Source organism: Mytilus galloprovincialis, chromosome 2 (genome assembly GCF_965363235.1).
Source record: "Mytilus galloprovincialis chromosome 2, xbMytGall1.hap1.1, whole genome shotgun sequence".
Taxonomy (NCBI): domain Eukaryota; kingdom Metazoa; phylum Mollusca; class Bivalvia; order Mytilida; family Mytilidae; genus Mytilus; species Mytilus galloprovincialis.
This window is the reverse complement of record NC_134839.1, coordinates 27,579,576-27,601,031: the sequence shown is the minus strand read 5'-3', so window position 1 is coordinate 27,601,031 and position 21,456 is coordinate 27,579,576. Positions and strand designations below refer to the sequence as shown.

The 21,456-nt window shown below is 30.7% G+C and overlaps 1 protein-coding gene across 1 annotated transcript in view; it reads left to right on the top strand.

The window, feature by feature from the left end:
* The first annotated feature begins 7,921 nt into the window (after positions 1-7,921).
* The window catches only part of LOC143063290 (uncharacterized), a 56,419-nt gene continuing 42,884 nt past the window's right edge, over positions 7,922-21,456 (top strand). Inside the window, exons 1-2 of the mRNA XM_076235347.1 lie at positions 7,922-8,027; positions 17,735-17,836. The gene's annotated coding sequence lies outside the window, so the exon portion shown is untranslated. The remainder of the gene's footprint in view (positions 8,028-17,734; positions 17,837-21,456) is intronic.

Below are 21,456 nucleotides of genomic sequence, written 5' to 3'. Positions count from 1 at the left end.
AATTTTTATTATTTACATTTTTCACAGTTTTAGATTAATTATCTAAATATATTTCCAGGATATTATCCTTATAATTGCATTTGAATATAATAATAACAAAATCATGATAAATTCGTTACACAGTGTGCAATTGTCCTAATACGGACTGTAAAGGGTCAATAAAATTCATATCGGGTTTGGCTTGGATATGAATTTTATTGACCCGATAAATTCTGGTATAAAGACAATTACACACTGTTATTCTAATAATATCCATTGACATCTATATCTCTGAGTATGTGCTATAAAAAAAGAAGAAAGATACCAGAGAGACACTTACCAATCGAAAATAAACTGACAACTTCATGGCAAAACAGATAAAAAAAATCAAACAGTATAACACAAAAGACAATAAAGAAAACTATAAAGACTTAGCAACACAAACCCCAAATATAGATATATGTGTGACTTGTATCACACTGTTGTTAACAAAGCAAAAGAATTAAGGTATATCAGAATAACATTTTCATGAAATCATTGTTACCTTCAATATTTTATGATTATTGTGTTACCAGGTTTCGGTTAAAAAGGTATGCGTTTAAAGGATTTTCTTCTTGATTTATAGTTTAAATATAAGCTATTCTTACTTCAACAAATTAAAGATGATGTTTTCGTACTTTAGTGTGACGTCCCTCGGTTGCCGAACTAATACACATTTTTGTTTAGGGGCCAACTAAAGCGCACCTTATGGGATTTTCTCGCTATTTTAAACACTCATTGGTGGCCTTTGGTTGATTTTTTTCTGCTCTTATGACGTATTGTTGTCTGTATGACACATTACCCGTTTCCGCGTTGCCTTTCTCGATTGATGAGTCATTTTTATCTCAACGGATAACAGATTCTGCTAAACAAATTTCATGGGTTCTTAAAATTATTTGATGCCTATGTAATAAAATCTCAATCTTTTATAGTGTAGACGTTGCTTTATACAATAAAACACTATTATAATTTATGTGCACATAATATTGTAAACATGTGGACGCGGATACTATAAATATTCAAATGACATCTTCATCTTTGCATATTGAACACAGCAACATGTTGATGATGGCATACATCTATTTATATATACATGTATATGTTACAGTGTACTTATATAATCAAGGATTATGTGGAATCCATGATTTTTCAGGGCTAATGAAGAATCACTAAAATTATTAGTGATTACATATAATCCCTGAAAATAACCAGTTATTTTACATAAACACTAAACATTAAAATAAGTATTCTATAACTTCCCTGAAATGATTATGAATAATACGAAGAGCCTTTGTTTGATAAAAAATAAATAAGTATAGCCAAATTGTATTTTATTTTCTTATTCCTTGAAAGTTTCAGTGAACAGTTTTCATTTATGATCTACTAAGAAAATCTTAGACAGTTTTTTCATTTATATTTTATTTAACTCTTATATCTCATTATGTCACTAACAAATAAGCATGGTACAGGCACAAATGTTGCTTTGGTTGAAGCAAAAGTATGCTCAAAATTTAATGCAAATTGCAGACTGAGGATACGAGGAAAGGGTGATTCAATAAGCATAATGACTATTATTCATGAAAAGACTAAAAAGGATAATTCCTGACCATAAATCATGGAATCCTGTTTAGATCTTATACAATGAATCAGTACGAGGTTACTGATTTCTCTTTATTGATACCTTCAGATGTTTGTGTTTCTTTTAGACGTTCCATTACATCTGATTCGATACATGATGGAGAAGGTCTTTTAAAATGTTCAAATTGTGGTCAAAACAGATGTGAATTAATATATGTGACTGTAAAAAGACAGGGTAAATGTTTGTAAAAATTGTTTTTAAAATATTGTGTTTAACATTTGGTTTCCTTCATACGGAAGGTTTTTCAACAATTATACGTGTAAAAATAGTTTTAATGGCAATTTCATTTTTTCATTCAATTTTATTTAACATTCTCATAAACAAATTGGTAAAAAAATCCAAATAAAAAGAATAATTTTTATGCCATTTTATCTTTTATTAATACTGACTGCACCATTTTGCCATTGCGAACTCGCTTGATATTTTTACTGATAAAGTCAATATTAAAAACACAAATTTCTATTATTCAGTATATAGATTATCATTGAATTATATTGTGTTTTAACATTAAAATATTTTTGTGCCTATCATATCAATGTTATCATTTTGATAAATTGTGCCTTACGTTTTAACATATTGAGGTTATTATTTTTTATATATATATATATATAGGCTATTATTTTTATATACTTAGGTTAAGATTTTAATATATTACAATATGTTATACATTTTAATATCATATCATTTATTCTGTATAATCCCTGACGTTTTTTTTGGAATTCTATGCAACCTTCATACAAGTAAGAGGTTTAGCTAGCTGTAAAACCAGGTTTACTCCGCCTTTTTCTACATGAGAAAATACCTGTAACAAGTCATGAATAAGACAGTTGTTATTCAATTATTTAACATGTTTAAGGTGTGTCAGCTTTGAATTTTGCAATTTGATTACGGATTTTCCGTGTTGAAATTTCCTTGGAGCTGTTTTTTTTCACTTTTTAGATGTGTTGGAGGTTTAATTTTGCGATTATTTAAGGAATATTTCTTTTTGAATTTCTCTTTGAGTCCGGTAATTTTGTTATTTTACTTTTTGTTATCTCCAAATGTAATACAGCTTAAATCAAAGACTCAAACATAAATTAACACATACTTTTAGAAATGTGTTTTATGCCAACTTGCTTGTGGTAGACTAGTGACAATCATACCATGGTGCCAAACTGTTACGAAATATTAATAAGGTCACCAATAAATATGTAAGGCATTGATACACTCATGAAGTGACCTCAAACGTGTGGAATAGATAACATTGCAATTATGCGCTTTGTAAATGACACGACATTTTAAGTTGCAATATGTGGTCACTAAGGAAATTTCATCGTAAAAATTTTACGACCGACACAAAGTCGTTTATGTTTTTGTATTTAAATCTGAAACCATTTATTTACCTGGATAAAAATAATGTATGAACACTTATTAACGTTCATGCAAATAAAGATAAGGCTTTGTGTATTTACCCCAAAGACGTGATGCACAATCAAAAGTTACGACGTCACTTGGTCTCTGGTAGGGTAGTAATACTGAACTCCGAGGAAAATTCAAAAAGGATAGTCAAATGCAAATAAAAAGCTCAAACACATCAAACGAATGAATAGCAAATGTCATATTCCTGACGTGGTACATGCATTTTCCTTTACAGACAACGGTGGGTTGAACCTTGTTTTATTGCTTGCTAAACCTCTCACTTGTACGACAGTCTTAAGATGAGAAACAACTTCAGTACCAAGAAGCTATACTTCAAGACTATAACGTATGTCAAATTCTAGGAACCATTACGTATCTCAAATTCGCGGTATCATTACTTATGTCAAAATCAGAAAATTTATTTTCTTATGAGATGGAGTTCCTTCAGACACTTGTCAAAAACAAAAAAAATCAATTCAAAGAAGCCAGATCATTTAACTTCATATTCAGATATATTGATGATGTTCTTTCCATTAAAATTCCAAACTTTTCTGATCAAATTTAATGAATAATATAAGATATAACTGGAAATTGGAGAAAAAAACAGGCTTCTTCCGTCTCCACCTCATTTGTAAAGTTATACCTCGAGTTTGACATACGTAAGTCTTGAAGTATAGCTTCTTGGTACTGAAGTTGTTTATCATCTTATTAACTTGTTATAGTACTCGTTTATTTTTCTTTATCTCTATTGTTTTTATTGATTACAAAATTAAAATTGAGAATATTAATAGGGAATATGTCTTCGATATAACAACCGGACAAAACAGTAAATAACAGCCAAAATCAACCAATGTGTCTTCAACGCAGGGTGAATTCACGCACCCTGAGTTCGGCTTCGGCCCTCCCCATAAAAACGGTGTACTATTTCAGTGATAATATACGTAATTGTCAACTACAAAATATATAAATGAACTAAAATTAAAAAGAAGAAACAAGACGAACATACGCGAGATGCTCTTGACCTGTGACAGGCGCAAAAATGTGGCTGTGTTGTATGTTTTGTGATATCTCAACTGTCTCTAGTTAATGTAGAATAAGGAAACACACAGTATACAAACTCAGTTTAAAAGAAGTCCGAGTTAAGAATAGGTAATAAAAGAAACTAAACAAAATGACAATGCTACGTTAATTAACTTGGGACTACTAGCAGTTATCGACATGCCAGCTCCAGGTCTAAATTAAACTGATTGAAAAAATTGTCTTCATCATATAAGAATCAAGCACAGTCCCTCCTGATAGGGTTGAGTATAATCATAGAATATACGAGAAGAACGTGGCTCGTAGCAATCCAATAATTGTTTATAATACATGTGTTTATTTCCGATGCAAAGACCATATGAATGAATCAATATTTAAACTAACATATGCAATCCTTAATGACCTAACAAGAGTATCGTACCTATATCCCTTCTGAATAAGAATTTAAAGGTTTGGTTAGCTTTTCTAATTAATATGTTTTAGTTATAAAATTGAGAATGGAAATGGGGAATGTGCCAAAGAGACAACAACCCGACCATAGCAAAAAAACAACAGCAGAAGGTCACCAACAGGTCTTCAATGTAGCGAGAAATTCCCGCACCCGGAGGTGTCCTTCAACTGGCCCCTAAACAAATATATACTAGTTCAGTGATAATGAACGCCATACTAATTTCCAAATTGTACACAAGAAACTAAAATTAAAATAATACAAGACTAACAAAGGCCAGAGGCTCCTGACTTGGGACAGGCGCAAAAATGCGGCGGGGTTAAACATGTTTGTGAGATCTCAACCCTCCCCCTATACCTCTAGCCAATGTAGAAAAGTAAACGCATAACAATATTCATTTGACGTGGCTCTGTACTTAGACATCCCGTCATTGTACTTTTGTTCAATTGTAAAAAAAAGTGTATTCTTGTTTTTATTTATTTATGATAATGTGCTATAAATGTATGCCTTTTTGTGTTTCTGTAGTGAAGAATTGATAAGAAGTAGTGAATTCGTAAACGATAATCAACGACAGAATAAAGTCGCAAGTTGATTATCTTTTCCGAATCCATTATTTTTTATCAATTCTCTAGTTTAACCCATTTCTCGTAAAACAATTGTCTGATATACGTTTTGACAATGAATCATAAAAATAATTTCGTATTTTGTCATTTTTATCCTATAAAAGCTGGTAAATGTTTATACACACATGGCTCGCATCTATATTTAGACAGTTGACAAGTTAACACTTAATTTTGCAAATTATGTCCGTTGTTTTGTTAACACATTGCTGACAATATAATGGAACTTTATATGCGACTGTCATACAAATGAAGGTTAAAGCTAGCTATAAAACCAGATTTAATCCACCATTTTCGACATAAGAATATGCTTGTTCCCAGTCAGAAATATGACATTTGTTAAACATTCTTACGATGTGTTTGGGCTTTGGTTTTGCTTTTAGATTACAGACGTTCGGTTTTGAATTTTCCTCGGAGTTCAGTATAACTGTTATTTTACTTTGTATACTTTAGTGCAATAAATAGTTATCAAATATACCAGGATTATTATTTTATACGCCAGACGCGCGCTTCGTCAACATAAGACTCATCAGTGACGCTCAGATCAAAATAGTTATAAAGCCAAACAAGTACAGTGTGGAAGAGCACTGAGGACCCAAAATGCCAAAAAGTGGTGCCAAATACGGCTAAGGTAATCTAGTAAATTGCACAAACGACCCCATACTCTCAAAAATTATGAATTTTAATTGTTGTCATGTTTAATTTTATAAGCAATTTCATTTCTGTCCTGTGCCGTTTAGTAGAAAGGATGAATAAAACGATTTCAATCGCAAAATATTTCCCAAATTGCTAAAACATTCCGGCAACCTGAATTCATAGAGAAGTGAAGTCCATATCATCTTATGTATAAGAAAGACACTTATTATTGATAAGTTATCTTAATAAATCTAGGTTATCGTGTCATTAACAAGTAGGATAACATGTTTGAGGCTATGTTCGTGACTGTCTCAATGTCATTCACATTTATCTATAATTATTAGCAATATTCGTGACAAAATATCTGTTGGTGTTTACTTGTTGCGTTTCTTTGTGTTTGTATCAGTATAGAACGTTTAAAAAAATTTTTTTTTTAGCTGCAGACTTTACTTCTATCATATTCATTAAACTAATTTACTTGATGTACTGTCTCTTAATAATAATAAATTTCAGTGATCACTAACATTTAATATATCCAAGTGAACTTGAAATTAAAGATACTACCGACACAGATAAATCTGCTTCATATTTAGACCTTTTTCTCGTAATGACTACTGATGGTTGGTTGAATACCAAAATTTATGACAAACGCGATGATTTTAATTTTTCTATAGTCAAGTTTCCATTTATGTGTAGCAACATCCCAGAGGCACCGGTATATGGAGTATATGTGTCTCAACTGATACGATACTCTAGAGCTAGCTTAAAGTACGTTGATTTTGTTAAACGAGGAATACTGCTTTCTCAAAAGTTGCTGAGACAGGGCTATGCATCAATCAAATAAAGGTCATTACTCAAGAAATTTTACGGTCGCCATCATGAGCTGATTGGCCATTATGACATACGTGTGTCAGAAATCATATCTGATGTTCTTCCTCAGTCATAATAACCTTCCATCATTACCGAACTGAACAAAGAAATAACACGACTGGTGTCATATACGGTGCAGGAAATGCTTATCCATCCAGACTACCTGATTTCACTCCCGGTTTTTAGTGAAGTTTGTGTTTTTTCTTATTTATTATTTATAACTGTTGATGTAAATGTCCTTTGGTTTTATGAGTCCTTGTTTACTCCTGTGTTTTGATTGTAATTGTCTTGATATTGTTCATAGCTTTTTTTGTCGCTTTCTGATCATTACCTTTAATTATCCTTAAACTTGAAATTAATAAATTGGACACGAAAGAGCAGATTTTACTTAAAAGTCTCAATCGACCTGTTTGTATCTGATAGAAATTGCTATGTTCGATCTAATGAATGCTTTGATAGTATACTGAAAACTCACATTTTCACAAACTTTGTTTTGCTTGTGTCAAATTCTAAATGCATTCTTAAGCGTGATGATACGGAGATAAAAGAGACGAAAGATACCAATAGATATCTAATAATCATGTTCATAGGGAAATCAAATAACTGGCAATGCGATTGCAAAATCCAAAGCACGACCAAACAATGCGCAGCAAAAAAGCAAAACACATCATAGAACACTAAAGACTTAGCAACACGATGCTTCTAAAACATAAGATTATACTCATACATTTGCATTAGGAAAAAAAATAACCTTCAGATCATACATAGCAAATAGACCATTCACATCATCATTGTATGGTCACTTGTTTATAGGAATTGGAAATTGCAGATGAGAAAAATGCTGACAAATTGAAAAGATTCATAATATTTTATTGTATCATATTGTATTATGATTTAAAAGGAATGAATCTACTGAAATATTTCGACTTTTTTTTTATAATTTGTTATCGTGAAATTGCACTTTTAATTTTTCATAGAACTAAACAAGTCTGCAAAATTATTAACACATTAAGAAAATAAAAATCAAGGTACCAAAACTCTGACTGATCACTTAAAAAGAGCGGGACAATATGTTTCAAAAGGGAAGGAGAAGTGTTTCATGCAATGCATGCATCATTAATCGTGTTTTAAAACGTGATATATGTCTGTAAATTATCGAATTGATATGTTCGATTTTATTTCAAATGTTAACATAGTCTACTTTTAGATATGTAAGCTACAACTTGATTTTACTATACTTACCTATACCGTGATAAGAATTGTTTTGCCAATTGACCCAAACCTTGATCAGAATTCTGGTCATTCATGTGCATATTGCGTACTAGAATGGATGTAAATAATCTCTTCGCACTTCTTCTTGGTAAGAATAAACATTACGATTTTGTATATTTAGTTGACCATCTGGCTAAATAAGCCTTTGAGTGCAAATAATATTAATGAATGGTACCTTTATACAAGGCCTGGAAACCACTGCATAAGCTAGACACAAATTATTTTTCAATACTCATGAATATGAAATATTTTTTATTAAAAAATAAGAAAATAATTAATCAACAAAAAATAACTAAACGTATCTGTTCTAGTCAAGTTATGAAAACAGCACTTGGTGATTGATACTTCAGTGTAACTGTATGTCAGTTTGCAAGAATCGGTAACGAGACAAGATAATAATGTAGTTTTTAAGACATCCAAACAACCAATTGTGTGATTGTAAAATTCATTTACAAAAGTCAATCGCTTTGTTATAATAAATACATGTAGCTTTAGTTTTAGGAAATTAAAAACAATTTTGTGATAACCATCTGCTCTGTTTTGGTAAAACATCGGTTTATAGTTTATTATTTTAACTATATTTGTCCTGCTATACGTAGATTATTACAACTAGAATGTTTGTCTTCATGTTAAAACTGTCTGCCCAACAACCAATATTCATTTTTACGTCTTAATTTTGTACTTTTATCTAGAAAAAACTGTTAGTTTTAATAGTTATTGTGTCGTTTAATTGAAGAAACATTTCGCGGTTCAACTGCTTGAATTTCAATATGTCAAGACACTTTAATTGGTCGCTAGACGTTGTTATCAAGAATAAACGAATAATCAACATCAAATATTTCATGTAATCAATAATTCAGGTAAAGATGTAAAGGAAGGATTGACAATTTTAATCAATGTTCAATGAACAGTAAAAATTTGATTTAAAAGTTTAAGCCATTTTAATTTAACAAACAAACAGAAAAAATATAATTGCTGGCCAATTAAACATTAAAATAGGAAACTTTCATCACCTCGTTATCTTTATCTATATCAATCATGACAACTACGATCGATTACCTCAGTCCATAATATCAAAACAATGTATTTTTCTTTTTTCATTCGTATTGATAAGAGGGTCTCTGTGGCCAGGTGTTCTATGTACATTAAGTTCTACTACCGTACTCACTGGCCAGTCAACACAAAGGTTGTGATTAGTTTTCAAAGGTATCAGGATTATAATTTAGTACGCCAGACGCGTTTCGTCTACATAAGACTCATCAGTGACGTTCGTGTCAAAATATTTATAAAACCCAAACAAGTACAAAGTTGAAGAGCATTGAGGATCCAAAATTCCAAATGTTGTGCCTAATACGGCTTAGGTTATCTACAAATTTATGCCTGGGATAAGAAAATCCTTAGTTTTTCGAAAATTCAGTTTTGTATACAGGAAATTTATAAAAATGACAACATTGTGAGTTCAAGCCCCGCTCGTGCGGGTGCACTCGACTCCGATCTTAATTGAATTAGATTGTCAGTTTTCCCATCAATTGTCGTTGGTTTTCTCCGAGCACACCGTCTTCCTCCCTTCATAAAAACTGTTCGCCGAGAAATAGCTCCACAATGGTGCTTAAAAGTGGCGTGAAAACAACGACAAACAAACAATCTTATTCATAAAAAGAACTATGGATTTCGTTTTACAAGTATTGAATTAGAAAATAGCTCTACTGAAACTAGATAAATGAGATTAAATCACTGTTTTGATCTGCTGCTTTAATTTTTATCAAATATCTTAGTTATTCCTTAAACTCTTATTAGAGCGACGACAGCATAGATGCTGTGAGCAAATATTGTCTGGTCAGGAGTTCCAATTTCAACACCCGTTTGTCAATTTTACATCTATAAAAGACTATTTAGTTCAGGTTTTAATATCAGATATAGGCTTTTCCATTCAAAGAAAATATTGAAAGGTTTAAAATAGAAGATTTATTGGAGATAGGAAATTGCTTTTGCATAAATTAATTAATGTCTTTTATATTCCATTTTGGTAAATTATGTCATAAAGAATAACAATTGTGTTCCGTAAAAGGCGAACATTTGTAAATTGATCTGTTAGAATACAAGGCAGTCATTATTTTAAAGTTTCGTTAGTTCTTTAGTAAAAAGACATTTATTTATAGCATTTAAAGAAAATTGTTCATACATCCCAAAACATAAAGCTTCTATTTCTGAAAAAAATAGACAATGCAAATACTTTGACGGTTAAAGTTGTGAAACTTTGATAATGAAGTTTTGTAAAAAAAATATATTCTTGAATCTAAAATTTATATGCACTTATTTGTTAAATGGTCAAAACTAAGGACTTTATGGAATATTTTTTTTCAACAGTCATATGTCTCGAACGTCTTACAGATTAAACTAATACTAAATTTCTCATCTTATCCTCCCTTCACTAAAAGTCTTCCTCAGAAATCAATATGGCTGCTATTCATGATATTTACACTGCTTTATTTTTCAAGTTGTTTCTCTGTGAGGAGAAACATAGAGATAATATATCTATCTAAAGACGCGCGTCGGGCGTAAATATAAAATATCAATCCTTGTATCTATGACGAGTTTATCTCTATTTACAAAGTGCAACCTATCAGACCTCCTTAAGTCTCCATCCGTTGCTACATAGTTAGATCAGTGGTAATAGTTATCAACAGTACCAGGATTATAATTTTATACGCCAGACGCGCGTTTCGTCTAAATAAGACTCATCAGTGACGCTCAGATCGAAATAGTTAAAAAGCCAAATAAATACAAAGTTAAAGAGTATTGAGGATCCAAAATTCCCAAAAGTTGTGCCAAATACGGCTAAGGTAATCTACTCCTGGGGTAAGAAAATCCCTAGTTTTTCGAAAAATTCAAAGTTTTGTAAACAGAAAATTTATAAAAAAATGACCATATAATTGATATTCATATCAACACCGAAGTGCTGACTACTGGGCTGGTGATACCCTCGGGGACGAAACGTCCACCAGCAGTGGCATCGACCCAGTGGTGTAAATAGTTATCAACAGTACCAGGATTATAATTTTATACGCCAGACGCGCGTTTCGTCTACATAAGACTCATGGTAAGACACTTAAAACTATATTTGTAAATGAAATGTTCAAATACAATTGGTAAATCTGTCTATAAATACGTAAACCTAAAATATAAAAATTAGTATTTAATGTATTTTAATCATATTCAAGACAAACTGAAAAATATCCACCCGAGAAACCTTGAAAAATAGCTTTGATGTGCTTTCTCTATTATAAGAGGTGTCAGGAATATGGAAGTTGTCATCTAATAGTTCGTTGTATGTTGCATTGTCGTTTTTTTTGTTGCACTTCAGTGTTCTGTTGTTTTGTTATTTTCTTCCTATTGTTGATGTGTCTCCCTAGAATTTAGTTTGTAATCCAGATTTGTACTCATAAATGAAGACCTTTTAATACTGATACATTTGAATTGAACAACATTTGTTCCGAATAAAATCCAAAAATCTATACCTTGAATACATTTAACAAGTAAACAATTAATATTCATCTCGTACAAAATAACCTCCGGTGAATTAGCAGTTTAATAAGATGATACATGTGTGAATGCCACGCAAATAATGACTCAATTACCAAATAAGTATATTATGTTTACACCTATGTACTATTAATTATCACTACCACTGTAGAATAATGATTATGCTAATTATTTCAATCAATAAGTTTCAAATATTCACAACACCAGAGGTTGTTCTAAATGATACATTATCACTATCATTATGATTTATTTTCTCTCGGTTTACATTTGTAACCCGGTTTTGTTTTCTCTCAATTGATTGATGACTTTTGAACAGCGGTATACTACTGTTGCCTTTATTCATGTATTCAAATTCACACAAAGCTTGGTTTTATACAAATTGCAAATTGACAAAAAGCTTTATGCGGTTTGTTCCTTTTTCGCCATATGTGAATGGGGGTCTTAATCAAAACTAAAAGAGTTATGTGATACTTAATTTTTTTTAATTCATTCCGTATGCAATTATGGACTTTATTTGAAAGCTATAGGTTATGCTAAGGTACCAGACTTTGAAAAAAGTAAAATATTGTATGAAGAAAAACAAAAAATATATACAAAAACAATATTAAACGAAATGTTTTTGTTTAATAAAATTTTAACACAAAAACTGAAATAAATTGTTGCCACGGAAATTGTTTTTATATCACAAGACAAAATAGAGTATTTTCAGTTTGTTCCTTAATAATGATATAATCAATTGGTTATTTCATCTAACATTCCTTATTTAAAAAAATCAAACCAAAGAATAAAACATAACAATCGTATCAATAAGATAGAACATATGATTTTTTTAATAAATAATGCTAATAGGTAAAAAGTCATACTAATTAAAACTACAAAAAGAACATGAATTGCAATATTAAAGGGAAATTTAAAGTAATGAACAGCTTAATTTAAAAGATACAAGTAAAGTTAAGTAAATGTATTAAGTTTTGTTTTTGTAGACTTATGAATTGAAATATGTTAACTGTTTTATCGTTTATAAAATGATCGAGATCTATTGATATATGTCGAATTTAAAACATCTTTAGAGCATTCTTATAATAGTTATAGACCCCGTCATTTATATGGTAAACACAGAAACAGGGATTAACTTACAAGCGGAAATCCGGTTGAAATAGAACAAAAGAACCGAAGCTCTTTGTTAGAGAAGGCGATAAATGCTTACTGTAATGTTTACTATAGTGACAAAAATTTTAAAGTTAATAGAAACAAATAAAATGACAATTTTCTTCTCAATTACGAAGTGTTTTATTTCAAAAACACCACTTGCATAAGTTTTCAATTTATCTAGTAAATAGTTAAGCTGAACAATCAGATATCAAGTCGACGACATGGGTATCTTTCAAGTTGGATGCAGAAAATTCATAACCTCCGATTTTTTTATTTTTTTTACCACGGACGGAAAACATATCAATCTGTTATTTCAGTAATTTTCGTGTCTGTCCTCCTATTATGTGAATCAAGCAAAAATTCCAAAAAATGGGTAACAATTGTATCGAAAAGAGAAAATCGAGTGCACCTTTTTATGTTAGGGCGTGTTTGAGTTGAACATTTTGTCTTGATATCGTACAAAGCAAGAATATTTCATACATCGTCTCGCTTCAGATTCTATCATTTTTATATATCAAAGCTACAGGTTGACTTTATAACACACAAAAAAAGATGATATATGGGTCAAGTGAAATACCTATCTAATGAATCACAAAAAACATAGTAGGTGTGTTCGAATATCTATTTTTTAACTAATAGTACTTGACAAAAGTCTTTCAGGTTGGATGATGAAAATGCATATCTTCTAAATATTATAATTTTTTGTGTGTGATAACTAGGGTTTATAGTCTTCAACCAATAAAAAAATCTAGTCTGCCCTTCCATGAAATATTTAATAAGAATTTTTTTAAATAATGATGTGAATTTTCGAAAATTCCACCTGACAACCGATCAGACAATATTTTTAAGTTGAATCAATGCAGACAACTGATGTGAAAATGAACTGGCGTAATGGGGATATAATTTTGACGAAGTAGAATCCTGACTGCTTACAAATAAACGTTCTAAGGTTTTACCTATTCCTATAAATAAAACATTATGGATTTTAAACCGTTAAATATTTTATCACAATGGTGCATTATTATCATTTTCAATAAATCTGAACATGATGATCATCGATAACATAGACAGATAACTGTGCTTATGATCAAATAGACGGTACAATTGAAACAACATTATTGAAATGATTCAAATGTGGTTCAGTGTACCGGTAATTTGAAAAACCCCAAAAGATAAATAAAAATAGATATATGTATTCAGATTCTATTGTAAACAGTGATCAAATATCTAGTTATTGTGCGTCGGTTTATTTTTACTCAGGCCTCATCTCTTGCAAACCCAGTTGTATGTCGAGCTTGCATTTCAATTATAAGATATTAAGAATTCAAACAATCAGCATGGTTGATTGATGGTTGCTTACTGTCCAGTGGCAAATATCTCATGCATGTTTAGGACAAATAAAGCATAAAATAACATATCAGAGGGGCAAAAGATACCAGAGGGACAGTCAAACTCATTGATCGAAATTAAACTGACAACGCCATGCCTGTAAAAAAAAAGACAAACTGACAAATAATAGTACACGAGACACAACATAGAAAAATAAAGACTAAGCAACATGAACCCCATTAAAACAGGAGGGGATATCAGGTGCTCCGGAAAGGTAAGCAGATCCTGATCCACATATGCCTTCCGTCGTGTTCCTTATGTTATTACAGTACTGTACAAACCCGGTAAATAGTCTAACTCGAGAGGTCACATTCGTGAAAAGGGAATGAGATTGAAGTTACGACATAAGGAACATATCCGATGGCATCTGTGAAACGGTTATTCCGTAACGGTCAGCCAATTCGTAATGGCGTCCATAAAATTCACGAAGGGATAATAAATTGTACCTTTTTTTTCGCAAGATACGCATTTCGATAATTAATGTCTCTTCAGTGATGATCAAGGCCAAAATATTGAAAATCCAAAGCTTATTAAGAAATGAAGCGCTACAAATCAAAAAGGACAAGTATATCCAAAACCGAGGAGTGCATGTTAATCTTTTAAAGCCGATTGAGAAAATAAATCAACGCAAAAGATTTTTCCAATCATACAAAAAACAACAGCACATGCTTGACTTTTAATTTAGTGTTTCAGCGTTCTTGGTGCAGATGAATAAAGAAAGGCGCATCGAGCTAGCCTAATCTTTCAGAGTACATTTTTATGTTCTAAATATTTGAACTCTGATAACTTTTTAAAGAGGTTTTTTCGCTTCAAATAACTTAATTCAGTTTTATAAGTATAAAGGCTGAACTACTAGTATAAGAGAAATATATTATTTTAATTTGTATGAAATTGGTGAACTCCAATCTTGTTATCGGTTCAAGGTAAAGATCAATAAGATCATCAACATTTTGACAATTGCTTTTTATCTCTGCTTCAAAAGATTCACAAACTATGAAATGGATAGAATTGTAACTTTACTGATAGGACACAATAGTAACAAATTCTTATTTAGGAAAAGTAAATGTAATTTAATTGGATCTGAAAATACTTTGAAATAAACAATTAAGGATGGTTAATCTTTCAGTAAATATCCAGATTCATACGTTGCGGTAATTCAGCTTTAAATTGAGTTTTTGTACAGACAGTAAGCTTCTTATCAATTAAAAGCTGTTGATTTTAGATTTAGACATACTGCCCACAGCTACAGTGCTAAATTGACTGAACGCATACTGCCTGAACGGTCCTGAATGTATAACAACTACAATAAAAGAAACAGTTTAAATTCCTAAAAGACTTTACGCTCTTAGGTTCAGGCGACTACGATATTTTTAATATTTTTATAAGAATTATACATTGAGTTGTTTATTTGATCAATAAGTTTACATAAGTTCTTGCTTAATGTCATTTTATCTGAAAATCAAAAATATAATTCACATGATGAATAGTTGATCAAAAACATTGACGGATTTAAATGGAAACAGAATCTGGACAAAGAATAGAAGTTTACATTAAGGAAATATAATCCTTAAATCAAATTAATTTCCAAATGTTTTAAACAGCAAATTGCAACAAAAACGGTATCAATATTTGCATACCAGTATTCAAGTTATGGCTACTGCACTGACAAAACCATCGTGTATTAACAATCTACCAGCAAAGGTATCGACCAAACGAAACTCGCACATAAACAGTTCCTCATTATCATATGTTAAATAGACAATACATTACTCATATAATGAAAGGATAAACAACAGAAGATCATTTTTGAGTCATTTGAAAAAAAACTGTAACCAACGAATGCCCGTTTTAGTAAAATTCAGATGGGCCACAAGACTAAGACAGTATTCAGCACTTCTGTGTTCACTTGAGTTATCATTGATATGATATACGTATACGAAATAATTTTTCAATATTTCTGAGTTTACATAAATTGTTAAGTCATCGTCTTCTTCAGAAATTGCTTTGTGAGAACACAATACGATCAAACACTTGAACAAAGCAAACTGTGTGTTGAATACACACTTTTTATTTCAAGATCTCTACCTTTGCAAGTCAAAATGGTCTTGAAGGAAATATGATGACATATGTCTTTTCAGTTCTTCAAACAAATATGTGATCTTTATGGACAGTAAAAAAAAAGTAGTATTTGCCTTTAGTGCTTTTGAATAAGAAAACAAAACATGATCTGCGACAGTCATGGAACGCCTTCAATATTTTTGTTGCTCCATTGATTAAAAATATACCAGCCGTTGTTCATTGAAAGATTTTTTTCTGGTTTTTACTTGGGTTTTTATCAGAAAGAATCAATTTTTTTTGGTTTACTATATACCGGTTGCAAGTGGCAAAAACTTCACTAAGCAACTGAAATAAATATTAAGATCAGGTACTGATTGGTACATCTAATCATATATTTTTCTGCTGTGAACATTGAGATTGTATAGGAAAGAGTTTCATAATGTGTTTTTTAAATGCAAAGTGCAAAACATTTTCAGAAAACTGTGTTTCTCATTGTTCTTTCCCAGGTTTTAAAATAAACATAGTCAAAGACGTTACCACCATCCATGAGTTCTGCTGTGATTTACGTATACGAAATAATTTTCCAATATGTCTATGTTTTGTCATATTTCTACGAGTTTTCCGAACATACTAACAGTCAAATGAAAAGGCATTGACATTTTTCTGGTCAGAACAAACTAGGATAAATAATTTAAAAAAAGCATGAGAAGATGTCACATCAAAGTCAGCATTAGTAGACTTCAATGCGAAGATATAGTCCCTGAATAGCACTTATCCGTTCCAATTTGACTTTTATTGTTATAAAATATTTAGTTTCAACTTTTAGAAAACCTGGATGAATTACCTTTTTGCCAAACAAATTATCAGTCAATTGTTTTTTAATAAACCTGCGATACACAAATATCAATAATAATCTATATTATTGGCAAAATTAGAAGGAGAAATAAATCCGAAAACTCAATGAGTTATAGTGTATATTAAAATATGTCGATAAACGTGAATTTATTAGAAAAACCGCACCAGAAAGGTTAAATAAATGTACAAAAATAAATGAAGTTTTATAACTTTCAGCGCCAAAAACATTGAAGATATCAATGCAATGTAAATTTACAAATGCTATAACCACTCGGTAGAAATAGAGTAGATTACATATTCTTAAAACTGAGTGAAAATAAACCAAAAAAAGAAAAATAGCAGAAATTTTAGTTTAACAATATAAATAAGAACTTGAACTCTACATAAAATGCCAAAATCAAGAGTTTGATGACTATGAAAAGACGCAAAAGTAAAAAAGGTTGTCGAGTTTAAAAAAAATCAACATGTCTTTTTTTTTCATCATTTTATGAAAAATTGCATTATAAAAAATGGCTATGACCGGGTAAAAAAGTAAGATTAATGTATTACCTTTGCAAAAAAATCATTTGCAGCCTGCAGATATGCCTGTCCATTGAAGTAAAATTATAAGCACATATACTCACGCCTAAAGTGACATTTTGAAACCGTTTTCGTATCTTCGATTGTAAATATAGATGAAATGACTTTGCATTATGTTCAATTATTGGGTTTTTATTGTAGATAATTATTCGTGTAATTTTCTGTATTTGTGCTAATCAATATAATCATACGATTTACTCTTTTTGTCATATTTTGTAGTAAATGCAATTTTGGAATTATCGACACCATTCTTATTTGATGCAACTTTAAATTGTTTTGGTCACATATGTCGTCATCATTTTGGCGGTGAAGGTAGAGTAAGTAATTTTATTTATGTTTTTCGTATAGTCGATTCTGTTAGTAAAAAAAAATGTTTTTTTATCCTGTTTTTTTGTTATTACGTTTTATAAAATAGTTTTATTATATTTTGAGCTTGTTAATTCCTACACATAGTAACATAACAAAAACAAATCTAGATTTCTAGAGAAGAATATTAATTTATAAATATATTTGACTGACCGTTTTAAATTCGGCAGTAATCAGGAAATAGATTCTTTAAGAGCAAAGTTTTAAAGCAGTTAGTCAATTAGCTTATTTAAAAGTTTGATATACACCTTCTTATGACACTGTGATTAGTGCATAAGGTTCTTCTTAAGATCAACGTAATGTTTATTTTTTGTTTTATTATGTGCAAAGACTTTCACACGTATTGAGAGCAACAATGACTTACAAAAATAGACAAATTAATCTAATATGTCTTGTCAATTTTGCATTAGATTTTGAACCAGTAGTTTTTAAATTTATAAAAAAAAGAATGAGTAAAAATTATGTTAGTACAAACAGTCCAGTATAGTTTGTCAGTGTTTGTACATTCTGTCGGATTACTTTCATTGGGAACATTCAAACCAAAAATTTGAAAGCTAAGTATGTATAAGATCTAAACACGTCTTTACAAATAGACAAATTTGTCGAAGTCAATTTTGTCTGAGGGAGTTTCTTGATATTTGATTATTTAACCCTATTGATGTCAGTTGTTTTCAAACAATGACGTCATTCGATATATGATTTCACACCAACATGACCGTTAAATTAGGGACCATTGAAGAAAAATATTCCACAGATTATTATTTGGTCTTTTATTTGAAAAAGACACCACAATGAGGAGAAGCTTTCATAAATTATAAAATGGACATTTGTGTTCTTCCGGCACAGTAGGTGTGGACACATCCGGCAGCAAGAGGGTTAATCAGCAGATATTTAAAAAGAAATTATCAAGAAATACTATAATCGTTCACTGTACGGAGTGTGAAAAGAAAGAGTTATACGAAATCTGCGTTAATTGTAATGGGTTATCCAGCATTACAAAACGATATTCAGGCATTGATATCGGTTATTCGTTAGGTCAATGATGATTTTGAAAGGTAAACAAGATGTACATTTCGTCCATGTTAGCAGTCATTGTGATGTGTGTCAATTATATACAAAACGCCCAAACATTTCACCTGACAATATTTTTTTTGTCAATTTTTTATACATTCTTAGGCGTACAAACAGTCTTATTATAGCAGTACTTTCTACTTTCTACTCTACACTTCCACACAATCTAATCAGGGAAAAGTTTTCATATTTAATAGAATGGTTTTTGAAAAAAAATCAATGCAAATTTATTTGTTGTAACTTGTTTATAGCTTTTTTCTGTAAGGAAAAAGGAAAGTATGCCAGATACACTAACTGGAAATGTGAAGATATTATTGAAGCTTTAAATTTTCTCCTAGATAGCATATATGTACGTTTCGGCGATAAAGTGTATCGACAGGTATTTGGTATTCCTATGGGCATTAACTGTGCCCCTTTGATAGCAGATTTATTCCTGTATTGCTATGACGCAGTTTGTGGGCAAACTCAGCAAAGACAAATCATTCACTGTTACATTTGGTTGATACATTAAACAATGTCCTACCGTTATCTGGATGACATTTTATCCTTAAAATAATCCAGAATCCAAATTTTACCCAAAAGAACTTACTTTAACTAAATCTAACATAAACAACAGTAGTTGTCCTTTTCTAGATTTTGACATTTCAGTTTCTAAAGAGTACTCCATACTAAAATTTACGACAAGAGAAACGATTTTTCATTCCCTATTGTTTATTTTCCACTTTGAGACGCCGATGTTCCTTTGGCTCTATCATACGTTGTTTATATATCCACACTCGTTCAATATGCCCGTGTGTGTAGTTGTGTCATAGATTTTAACGAACGTAACCAATGCATCACTTGTAAATTATTAAGTCAGGAATTTCGTCACCATAACTTACTTTAAACTTTTACCAAATTCTTCCATTGAAACAAAGATTTTATTAGAAAATTTGACTGTAAAAAAATGGTAATTCATATCCTACATTTTACGGTAATATTGTACTAACAGCACGGAAATCACTACGTGATCCGTGTAAACTCATCGAACCTTTTAACAAACTTATTAGTTAGGGTTATCTTACCAATGTTGTAATAAGATCTTTGGATATAGTTTACATTGGCATCAATATCGACTTTGTCATCATCATATTAGAACATGACTAAATTTGTATTTTCTTTTCCAACGGGATATAGAGACAAACCCACGTTCATTTTTATCTATAAAAAAGTAAACTCCTAACTATCATACTGCCTGTCGATACATTTATTTTTGGCCTTTCACAATTCATGTCTTCTTTGACTGTCAATGACGTAAAAAAAACTAAATCCCTGGGATGTGTTTTAGTTGATTTTAGTCACTGTTGCATGATTTTTTGTATTGTTAATTTTTAAGGGTTTAACAAATTATTAGTAACTGCGAGTACTCTCAAATCGAACTTTCTTGTTAATTGGACCTGTTGATACTATTTGTAATGTTTTTTTGTTATTTGATGTTAACATGGATCTTGTCTATTTGTGGGAATTTACTACAAATTTTCACTTCTTCGAACTGTGAATATCAAACTTATTTCATTTCTCTTAGAAATTGATCCGGCACATATACATGAAGAACACGAAGTTTTATTGAGCACACCAATTGTATAGTTTTATTGTTGATATTCACCCCAAATGTATCAAGTTTTAGATTCGTTTTATAGTTATACATAAAATGTCTTGGTATTTCTAAACGAAATATTATACACACAGTACATTCAGTAGCAGAAGTATACTTTACAACAAAATTATTCTCATTTACGTGTGTATAATATGGCGTAATTTTTTTTTTCAAAATTGATGTAATCTAAATATTGTGTAACATAATATTTCACAGCGTTTTTATACTTTTACCTTAATTTAAACTTATTTATTTAATTTTTACCTTAATTATTCATCCCTTATTTTATTTACTATGTATTTGCATTGTATAACAGATCACATTTATTCGTTCATTGTATGTAAACTAATTGATATTTAATTGCGTGTCTTTCTATATCTTGTAAAGTTATACCATTGTTTCAGAAAAAGGAGAAGGTTTGCTACCATTAAAACGTTTAATCCCGCTGCAATTGTTTGCACCTGTCCTAAGTCAGGAATCTGATATTCAGTAGTTGTCGTCTGTTTATGTAGTTCATAAGTGTTTCTTGTTGTTTGTTTTAATATAGATTAGACCGTTAGTTTTCCCGTTTGAATGGTTTTACACTAGTAATTATTGGGGATGTTATAGCTTGCTGTTCGGTGTGAGCCAAGGCCCCGTGTTGAAGGCCATACCTCGATCTTTTATGGTTTTCTTTTATAAATTTTTACTTGAATGGAAAGTTGTCTCATTGACACTCAATCTTCCTATATCTATTTGAAAGGTTTTATGTTGAGGTTTGACACTGGAAAAGGACATATGATGTCATACTGGAATGTGCAAAAGACTTGATCAACGATTGGCGGAATTTTGAATTTTAGAATTGAGAGTTTTTACAATTTAATTTAAT